This window comes from Vulpes vulpes, chromosome 3 (genome assembly GCF_048418805.1).
Source record: "Vulpes vulpes isolate BD-2025 chromosome 3, VulVul3, whole genome shotgun sequence".
In the NCBI taxonomy this organism is placed as follows: Eukaryota; Metazoa; Chordata; class Mammalia; order Carnivora; family Canidae; genus Vulpes; species Vulpes vulpes.
In genome coordinates this window covers 54,647,126-54,657,962 of record NC_132782.1, presented here as the reverse complement: position 1 = coordinate 54,657,962, position 10,837 = coordinate 54,647,126, and the positions used below count along the sequence as shown (strand labels likewise).

The 10,837-nt window shown below is 41.8% G+C and overlaps 1 pseudogene; it reads right to left on the bottom strand.

Annotated features, from left to right (window-relative positions):
• Window positions 1–1,434: 1,434 nt before the first annotated feature.
• LOC112926186 (heterogeneous nuclear ribonucleoprotein A1-like) lies at window positions 1,435–2,532 on the bottom strand (annotated as a pseudogene).
• Window positions 2,533–10,837: the final 8,305 nt, after the last annotated feature.

Sequence of the window (10,837 nt, the reverse complement as noted above, 5' to 3'; positions counted from 1 at the left end):
CATCCCCAATGCCATCTTAACTTTTAAAGGTGCCAAACAGAATGATTACTAATTAAGTATCTATAAATGCAAGCTAGTATTTCCCAAACCTTGCCCTGTAAAAACAACGTCTAGGAAATGTTAATAGACACACAGCAAAAATAAGTAATAAATTAAAAAATTTAAATTCATGGTCAAAACACTTTGGGAAGAATTTGTGTATGATGATCACCTCCTCTTGGACACACACTCTCCAAGCAGAATATTTAAAGCCCTGAGAAGTTCCATGGTAAAGAAATTTATTTTGGTTAGCTAAGCATTTCCCAGATTTACCTGAACACATAAACGTTTTTTATTTTGCCTCATGCTTCCCCAGATCCTAATGTTAGGATGTATTGATTTATGTGAACTTTAGGCCAAAGGTATAATTTTGAAAAATGTGTAGGACTGAAACGGATTCATGAATGAATATAGTATATAGACCTTGCTTCAAATCAGGACCTCAGGAAGTAAATCCTGAAACAAGGACTTGAGTGTGGGAAGTTTACTGGGTGAGGTCCTTGGGATCAACTCCTTTAGGGAGTTAAGACATAGACATGGGCAGAGGGAGAAGTTGAACCATTTTGTAGTCACCACAAAGGCCTCATGCTATCACAGAGGGAATCACTGAAGCTGGGATGGTCCCGCAAAGTTGTCTCACCTTGAGACAAGGTGGTTGGTGTTCATGCCCCTCGTGAGCAGGAGCATGATCCTGGGTTGGGCAGCTTTCTTCAGTTGAGAGCAATTCTTGGAGAAGGATGCCGCTGGGGTCTCCAATTCTTAGACCATCTGCAGCAATTGGAAGATGGAGTGTTTCAAATCTAAGGAGGCAACTGGGGGAGCATTGCACCATCCATGACAGCCTATTCTGCACCACTTGGTTTGTGCAGTAAGTTCTGGAAACAGTTCCTCCAGAATTTGGGTTGGTCCTTTTATTTGGGGAAACTTACAGGAGAAAGGAAATAGGAACAACAGCCCCACTGATGTAACTCATATAGAGGCTGCAACTGATACTCATTGTCTCCTTGGATGATCATTCCAGACCCCCCTCTCCAAAACTGGCCACTCTCTTGGTCTAGGTAGTTTGCCTGATTTGGCGACTAAACCCCATGAGGGGTCTGAGACTCATAGTCATGACTGCTTGGCATTTATTTATTTATTTATTTATTTATTTATTTATTTATTTATTTTCAGCGTCATGATCAGACTATTACATTTAGCAATCAACAGCATGGGTGCAAAAAAAAAAATCTACATTAAAACCCTTTGTTGGAATGCTTTACACTTTCCACAGAACAGAAATGATAATAACCTGTTATACAATTAGTCACAAATATAGTCCTCGAGTTTTCTGCCCATACACATGAGTATTGTCTGTAACATGTCTTCCTTGTAGCAGCTAGGCCGTGCTACCACTGTGCTTGGCTGAGTTCACAAATCTATTGTAACTTGTAGCTTCCCTGTCACTTCTCTGGCTCTCCTCTCCTGCTAAGCCTTGTTTCCTGGCAGTAATTAAAACCTTCTGCCACTGCCATAGCTGCTGCTGCTGCTGGAATCACCATAGCCACCTTGGTTTCGTGGTTTAGCAAAGTATTGGCCTCCACCACCATAGGTGCCAGAGCTTCTGCCTCCAAAATTTCCTCCTTTCATGGGTCCAAAATTTCAGGATTGATTGTTGTAATTGCCAAAATTGTTATAGCTTCCGCCACCTCCAAAGTTGCTTCCATCATTACCAAATCCATTATGACCATCCCTACTGCCACTGTATCCACCACCACCTTGACTGCCACCGAAGCCACCTCGACCACTGAAGATCCCTCCATGACCAAAGTTGTCATTCCCACCAAAACCACCTCCACGACCACCACTAAAGTTTCCAGAACCACTTCGGCCTCTTTGGCTGGACGAAGCACTAGCCATCTCTTGCTTCCATAGGGCTTTCCTTACTTCACAGTTGTGGCCATTCACAGTATGGTATTTTTGAATGACAATCTTGTCTACGGAGTCATGGTCGTCAAAGGTCACAAAAGCAAAACCTCTTTTTGCCACTGCCTCGGTCAGTCATGACCTCAATCACTTTAATTTTCCCATCCTGTTCAAAATAATCTCTTAGATGATTATCTTCAGTGTCTTCTTTAATGTCACCAACAAAAATCTTTTTCACAGTTAAGTGGGCACCAGGTCTTTGAGAATCTTCTCAGGAGACAGCCCTCTTTGGTTCCACGACTCTTCATCCACCTTGTGTGGCCTTGCGTTCATGGCTGCATCCACCTCCTCCATGGTGGTGTACATGGCCAACCCAAAGCCTCTGGGGCACTTGATGTTGGGGTCTCTCATTACCACACAGTCTGTAAGTGTCCCCCATTGCTCAAAATAGCTCATCAGACTCTCATCGGTTGTTTTGAAGCTCAAACCTCCAATGAAGAGCTTCTGCAGCTGCTCAGGCTGTTTGGGAGACTCTGACTTAGACATGATGGCGGTGGGAGGGGAGACTTTAACGATGCTTACTCGGTGGCATCCAGGGGCAGAAAGCTTGGCTTCTATTTATTACCAGAATTGGATGCTGAATATTTTCTTCCTGTCCCCATTGAGTAATACTAGCTCCTTATAAGCCTCCTTATACCTGAGCCAATTACCTGCCAGGATAGTGACTCCTTTACTTCTCTACTGTTCTCTCAGCACAAGGAATCAAAACTGGCCCCCTGACAGCCATAGCTAAAAGTTTAATGGGAACCTTGCTTCCTGATGGAAGCATTTTCTCTCTAAACCTGTAAGGCTCAGAGTTATGGGATGGGAAACACAAATTCCACAAGTGGGTCGCTAGGAATGGTGGTGAACAGGGCAATTCCTAATTTTGTCTCTTAGTTTCTGGACTCATATATTCTACCTACAGAGGAGACAGCCCCGTGTTGTGGTAGCTAGTTCATGCCTTTCCAATTTTGGTTCTCAGGACCACCTTACTTAGAAATTATTGAGGACCCTCAGAGAGCTTTTGTTTTTTTGGGTGATCCCTATCAATATTGTATTAGAAATTAAAACTGAGAAAACTAGGGGTGGTGGAAGGGGGGAGGAGGGCGGGTGTTGGAGGGGAATGGGTGACGGGCACTGAGGTGGACACTTGACGGGATGAGCACTGGGTGTTTTTCTGTATGTTGGTAAATTGAACACCAATAAAAATTAATTTAAAAAAAACTGAGAAACTTTTGAAATACTTTTCATTTGAAGGTAGTGGTGAGGAGCACATTGGACATTAAGGGAAATAACACCTTAGTATAATTATTATGAAATTACTTTTGACCTCATGGAATCCTAAAGCCTATCCTAAAGCGTCAGAACATTTCAGAATACAAAGGAGGATGATAAAGAACAAAATTTGACAAGCGAACTTTACTTTTCTTGGTTTATAATACTTGAATCTTAAAAGAAACTGAGAAATATGTTAGAACTTAAGTAAAGTTTGGTCCACTTTAATGGGTTTGCCTTCTTAATTTACTGATCAAAACCTTTGCCAACAATATGAAGGTTTATTCTTTACTTTCTGTGTAATCTGCCTACATGGCAAAAATTCTTTATTTTAATTTTTTATATTTCTGATTTTTTAGGAAAAGAATCTTAGTTATGAAAGAACTTATATATTCTTTACGATCATGCTAATGCCTATGTTTTAATTTATAGCTATCTTGATTAAATAGATAACTAAATGTTGTCAAGTGCCTATGATCCCATTTTAATCAAATGTCCAAATCTCCTCTAACAGCTTTTTTTATTTTTCCCTCTCCATCGCTTCCAAATCCAGAAATACAGGAAAGAAAAAAAGAATTTTTCAGGATATCTTTTACACCAAAATCTATCTTGAGATTTCTTAGAGGATCCTTGGAAAAACACAAAGATTTATTATTTTACCTTATAAAAGGAAAGTTGCTGGAAATAATCAGGGTTTTTTTCTTTTTTTTTAAGATTTTATTTGTTTATTCATGAGAGACAGAAGCAAGCTCCATGCAGGGAGCCTAACATGGGACTCGATCCTAGGTCTCCAGGACCACACCCTGGGCTGAAGGCGGCGTTAAACCACTGAGCTACCAGGGCTGCCCCAATCAGGGTTTTTTTTCTTATATGTCACTATTGTAGTTTCATGGGAAAAGTTATCAAATCAGAAGAGATACAGCTGAATTTCATTTTGAGTAAGTAAAACATTATTAATATAAAGACCTCATGGGACTTCTGGGTGGCTCAGCTGTTGAGTGTTTGCCTTCGGCCCAGGACGTGATCCTGGAATCCTGGGATTGAGTCCCACATCAGGCTCCCTGCATGGAGCCTGCTTCTCCCTCTGCCTGTATCTCTGCCTCTCTCTCTGTGTCTCTCATGGATAAATAAATAAAATCTTTAAAAAATATATAAAAACTTCAGAAATTATATAAGTCATGGAAGTCCTTAGATATTTGTCAGTGTTCTCATAATATGTCTTTTCATAATATGTCTTAACTTTAGAGGAAACATTGCCTAGACTCTGTCCGGTTTTCTTATATTTGTCAGAATCCTGGTGGTGCCTCAACCGATGTTAGACAGCAGCAATATGATGTTAGCTTTCATTTCCATTATAATTGAAAATGTTAACTTTGTCATAGTCTTCTTTAATTTGAATCTAGTATCTTTTACCTTACTAGTTTTCAATTTGACGATGCACATCACAGTTGCCTTTATAGTTTTATAAAGATACAGATGTCTAGGACCTATGCCAAATTTACTGAAGCTCTTTATATTTTTGGTATATTCTTGTATCTGCTTGGTATAATCTTAGTATATTATGTATATTATGTCTCAAGAGTATTGTGTTATTATGTCTCTAGGTTTTTCCTCTATAAAATTATGTTTATCCATTTATATAAATCAGATATTCTCTGACTTCTCTGAAACTAGGTTTTATCATTATTCTTAGAGACAAGTTGTCTAAAATTTGCTTTGGAATGGCTTTATCATTTGTTTTGCATGCCAAAGGAGCAATCAAATTTCCTTGTCAGTTATATTACTCTTATTATTAACTCCCATTAGACCTTTACATTTGAAAGTTATCTGTAATGAATTAGCCACAGCCATTTTCCCTGTGATCTAAGATGCTTTTTGTTTTTGCTGACACTTACCTAAAGACTCTGCTATCAGCTACAGGCTGAGTGTGTGTCTTCAACAAAGAACAACAATCTCAGAGCCCATGGAAAAGGACTATGCCAGGTACTACCAAGTATTAGCACTCCAAAGAATAGACTCTTGGGTACAGGCTTCTGATGCATCAGTTGGACAATTTTCAGGCTATACCAGTGGGTTGGGTCAGGATTTCCAGAATTCTTTTCATTCTTGCACATGGGCTTATGAGACTGATAACTCAAGACCCAGTAGAATAGGAATTAAAGATGTATTTATTTGAGAGAGAGAGAGTATGTGTGTGAGCAGGGGAAGAGGCAGCAGGTGAGGGAGAGAGAATCTTCAAGCAGACTCCCCAGACCCTGAGATCATGACCTGAGCCAAAATCAAGAGTACCCCACTTAAATGACTGAGCTACCCAGATGCCCCGAAGCTCTATCTCTTGAAGGAAAGAGTATCAAAGAACTTGTGGACACATGATTAAACCCATCCCAAGGGCAAACTGAGGTTTGGTGACTTACAAAGTCCTGGCCTGTCCATCATTCTGCGCCTGCCCTCACCCTTGGGTAACTGTACAATTTATTGATGACATAGTCTGGGAATAAGTAATAGTAAAACAAAGCAGGCCGTAATTGTGTGCTCTGATGGAAGGTTCCAGGGAAGGAGAGATCTGGGACTTCATGAAGGAAGTGACATTGGACATGAGTCTTGGAGAATGAGACCATTTCAGTGGTCTCAGATTAGAAGCCAGAGGGAGGACCTGGTCAGGGAAGGGAGCAAGGTGAATGCTGGTATGGAGGCAGGAGATAGTACCTGTCATATTCCTGAGAACAATATGATGTCACTAAAACCAATCAAAATAAAAGAATGAATGTTTAACTTTAAAGAAGAGAATGGTGTGGGACTATGCATCAAGGTCATGGGGGAGAAAGGCTGGTTGGGGCTAGACAACAGGAAGTCATGTATGTCAGGGTCAGGATGTTAGAAATTTAGGGTAAGTTTCTGAGGAGAGGTATCTTTCCAGCATACTCCAGTGTACCAATGTGCATTAAAAATATCAGCCTGATGAAGCTCCAGCCCAGGGAAGACTGGATCAGAGTGGGAGAGAGTAGAAGTGTGAGGGCCATATGGGAGGCTGGTGAGATGACCAAGTGCCCTAATCATGCCCAGTGCAGCTCAGAGGTGCTCTGTCCCTGCTGCACATCGGAGTCACCTTCTTAAAACTGGTGCTCAATCCTCCCGCCTGAGGTCCTGATTTAATTGTTCTGAAGTGGATTTAGGCACTCCAGGTGATTCTAGTGTGCAACCAGGCTGAGAATACCATGATGCAGAGCAAAGGAAGTCTTCTCAGCACCAGAGGAATTTGGGGCTATTGTCCCCTCTTGCCTCATTATCTAAATTCCTCTTTTACCTCGCTGGCTCCTTGTCCCTCTGTCCTTTGTGTTTTTCTTATGTTTAAGTTCCCCCTGGAAGTACCTCTATTTTGCTTGACTATTCTATTCCCCAGTGTATCAAGTTCTCAAACAGCCTATCTTTTCCCATGACCCTGCAAACTTCCATTTCCTCAGAGCAGTTGCTGTCAAAGAGACCTTAGGAAGAAAGTGATACTATTGGATGAATTCACACTAAGATGTGAATGATTGATGACCCTGTTACCCACCTAAAGGGTATTTGATTTTTAAATGTTTTTCTAAGCTTTTTAAATTTTTAAATATATTTTATTTTTAAGAGATTTTATTTATTTGACACACAGAGAGAGAGAGAGAGAGAGAGAGCATGAGCAGGGAGGAAGCAGGCTCCCCGCTGAGCAGGGAGCCCAACACAGGCTCAATCCCAGGACCCAGACAGAGATCATGACCTGAGCTGAAACCAGGAGTCAGACACTTAACCAACTGAGCCATCCAGGCGCCCTCAAATGTTTTTCTAATCTTTTTCTAAAAAAATAATTTTACACTTACAGAAAAGTTACAAGAAAAATATAAAAGATGCCTATATACTCTTTTTTGAAGTACATTTGTTTTATTCTCTCTCTCTCCACACACACTTAAACACACACGTCCTTGTCTTTCTCAATCATTCAGGAGTAAGCTGTAAGCTTATCCCCAAATACTTCAGTGGTCACCTCCTAAGAACAAGGACTTTCTCCTACAGCCGCAACACTTACACCAAATTAACACATTGACATTGATACAATCTACCCTCTCAGCTCAGACTCAATTTTTGCTAATTATCTCAATAATCACTTGTATAGAGAGACAACAACATCAATAACAACAACAGCATCCCTCTTTTTGCTGTTTCCTTCCTGGTCAGATATGGTGCTTGATTACACATTGCATTCAACTGTTGTGTCTCCTTCATCTCCAGCAGCCTGGAGCATCTCCTCAGTCACTTGCACTGCACTGTCTTAACAGTTTTGAAGAGCACAGGCCATACACATCTTTGGCAGGAACACCACTGAGGTGACACTGTGTCCTCACTGCATCCCATCGCATGTTGTGCCATGCCCATTTGCCCTATTAATGGTGCCGTTAACATCTACCACTGCTTAAGACTGTAAAGTGAAAAGCTATTTTGTTAAAAACTAGTAAGCAGGGGTGCCTGGGTGGCTCAGTGGTTGAGCATCTGCCTTTGGCTCAGATTGTGATCCGGGGTCCTGAGATTGAGTTCCGATTAGGCTCCCAGCAGGGAGGCTACTTCTCCCTCTGCCTATGTCTCTGCCTTTCCTCCTATGTCTCTCGTGAAGGCATAAAATTTTAAAGAAAAAAAGAAGAGACTAGTCATTTTGTGGGAATATACTACGAGGCCATATACATATCCTGTTTCTCAATAAACTTGCTTCTCTTTCTTTTAGCATCCATTGATGAGCCTTGCCTGAACCTATGATTACTATGATGGTTGTTACCAAGTGAAGGTTTTCTAAATTTTATCATTTCTTTATACCTATTAGTTGGCCTTCTACTATAAAGGAGAGCTCTTCCTTCTCCCTTGTTTATCTATTTATTTATATAAACATGGACTTATAAATTCCTATTATATGCAATATGTTGTAATAAATTGATATCATTACTTATTTTGTTACTGAAATTGACTTAGACATGACCAACAAGAACCCTATTAAAGATGGTTAGATTAAAAAAAAAAAAGATGGTTGGATTATTTGATTTTTAAAAGAGGTGGATTGTTCATTCAAATCTGTCTCCAAATAGTACACATAAAGTGTTAAAAGCAAATGAAGTGAAAAGTGTAGGCAGTGTGCCAGAGCCTGATGGCGAGCAGAGTGTCCTTTTACTGGATCAGCACTTCCCAAACTATTCTAGCTTCTCACCGCTTCTTCCTTCTTTTCTGTCCTAAAATGGAATTAAATGCTAGAACTTGGAGGGACTTTAGAGACCAAAAGTTCTGTGGTTCCCAAACCCTGTGTTGTGCCAAGGGCTGTGTGATTGGGATCACTGGAGAGCTGGTTTAACAGAGCATTCCCCTCAACCCTCAGAGATTCTGATTCAAGGACAGACCCCAGAGGGGTGGGCAAAAGCTCCCCACGTGACTCCTATACTCAGCCATCACCCCCTTTCCCTTTACACACACGTCTTTTATTTTATAGGTGAGGAACCAGCCACCCAGAGAGGGATATCAGCGTGCCTTTAGGTCACACTGCTAATGCCAGACTAGGAGGGGAATTGAGGTCAATACCTGCTTTTGGCGGTGCCACCTTCCAGTCCTTTAAAATCTCCCAAGGTTTTGTCCCCTTCAAATCTTCACAATGGTGAGAATGAGGAATTTGCTGTCAGGTTGGGGAGAGTGTAAATTAGATGCTTATAAACAGGGAGCTACTTCTGCTTATTGACTTAATAATTACTTGCAATGTAGTTTTCTTCTTTTAAGCTGATCTCCAGAGTTTGTTGCAAATTGAAAATAATAATACCCAACTCATAGAGTTGTTACGAGCATTAATTGTAAAGAAACAGTATGGGAGGCCCTGGCAATTTTGCTAGGGAATGCATTAACCAATTCCCCTGCCCCAAACACACACACACACACACACACACACACACAAACACACTCCTCTACTCTCATGTAAGGAAACCCTTCCTGTTACTTCTCCTGTCTCCTTTAGCTCCTGACCCCTACTGAGTATTACAGCAATATCGCTCCCCCAAAATAGTGATTGAAAACTGTAAGGTAAAGGGTACCACTGCATCGCACACACATGTCCTCCCTGGGACTGTTCTGAGCTATGGGCCACAAGAATCCAACTATTCAACAAAATCAACCTCTAAACATAACTTTAAGCCTGATAACCCAGGGTTTCTACCTAATGACAATTGAGCCACCCACCTTACCAATCTAGAAATCACCCAATATTTTCAAGGCTTGTGATACTTACAATGAAGGAGCAGCACATGTTATGAATGTTTATGTTTCTGGCTATGGATAACTGTCACCTAGTGTCAATGTGCTCAAGATCGCAAGCCCTCCACCATATACTGTCTTATTAGGTAGGCCATTTCTTCAGTGTCAGCTCTCTTCCCTTACCTTCCATCTGCTCTCTTCCTTCCTTCAGGAAATCTGTAGGGCAAGAGGGTACTAGGGGCCAGGGCCTCTGCTGCACCCCACATGATTCCTTTTCTCCTCCTTTTGCTATCACCCAGCTGACCAGGGCCATGGCCTCCAGAAGAGAAACGGTCTTTCTGAGGTGATGAGGGTGAAGCTAGGAAATGGTTGGTGAGGCCGTATTGTCCTGGACTAGAAAGAGCTGCTGAAGCTACCCACTGGGGATGGAACAGGTGTCAGCTCCTGTGTTCCTGAGTAACTGTAGCAAAGGAACTTAGCATCACTGCTAATTAAAAATCTTTGGCCTAGTAATACATAAAGCAATCACAGTGACTCAGCACTTAAAGGGCTTGTGGATTTAAAATAAGTCCACAAGATCTTTGAATCTCCTCCCTTCAAAGCAGCCTAATTCCTCTCTTGAGCGTGGCTTACATGCTTTTGATCAATAGGATGTAGCAGAAATGTCAGAGGATGACTTCCAAGGGAAGGTCATAAAAGACATTGCACTTCTGTTTTGCTCCCTCCTTTGCATCATGTGCCCTGTAGGAAGCCAGCTACCACGTCATGAGGACAACCAGGCAACCCTCTGGAGAAGCCCACACTGCGAGGAACTGAGGCCTCTTCCCCACATTTGTGTGAGCGTGCCATCTTGGAAGCAGATTCAACCAAGACAACACAGCCATAGCCATCATCTACACCACAGCCAGACCCTGAGCCAGAACAGCCTAGCTAAACGGCCTCTGAAATCTTAACCTACCAATATGGCAAGATAGTAAAAAATTGGTGTTTAAGTCACCAAGTTGTGTGGTATTTTGTTACATAACAATAGATAACCAATATAGGGTGCTTCATCTTTTCCACAGCAACTGTGACAAAAGGTAATCCAGGCTCAGCTCCAACACCCTCACTGACGACAGAACTTGCTTCCTCCAGGGCAGCCCAGTGCATGGCTTGACCACCTTGAGTGTTATTAGGTGCCGCCCTCACTGACCTGGTTTTGGCTTCCCTATAACTTCCATCCCAAGGCTTCACAGTGAAGCCAAGGGGAATCCTTCCTTCGTCCATGTGACCGCCGTTCAGACATCTGAAGTCAGTAATGATGCCTGCCCTGTGCCCCCTTCCACTAGCT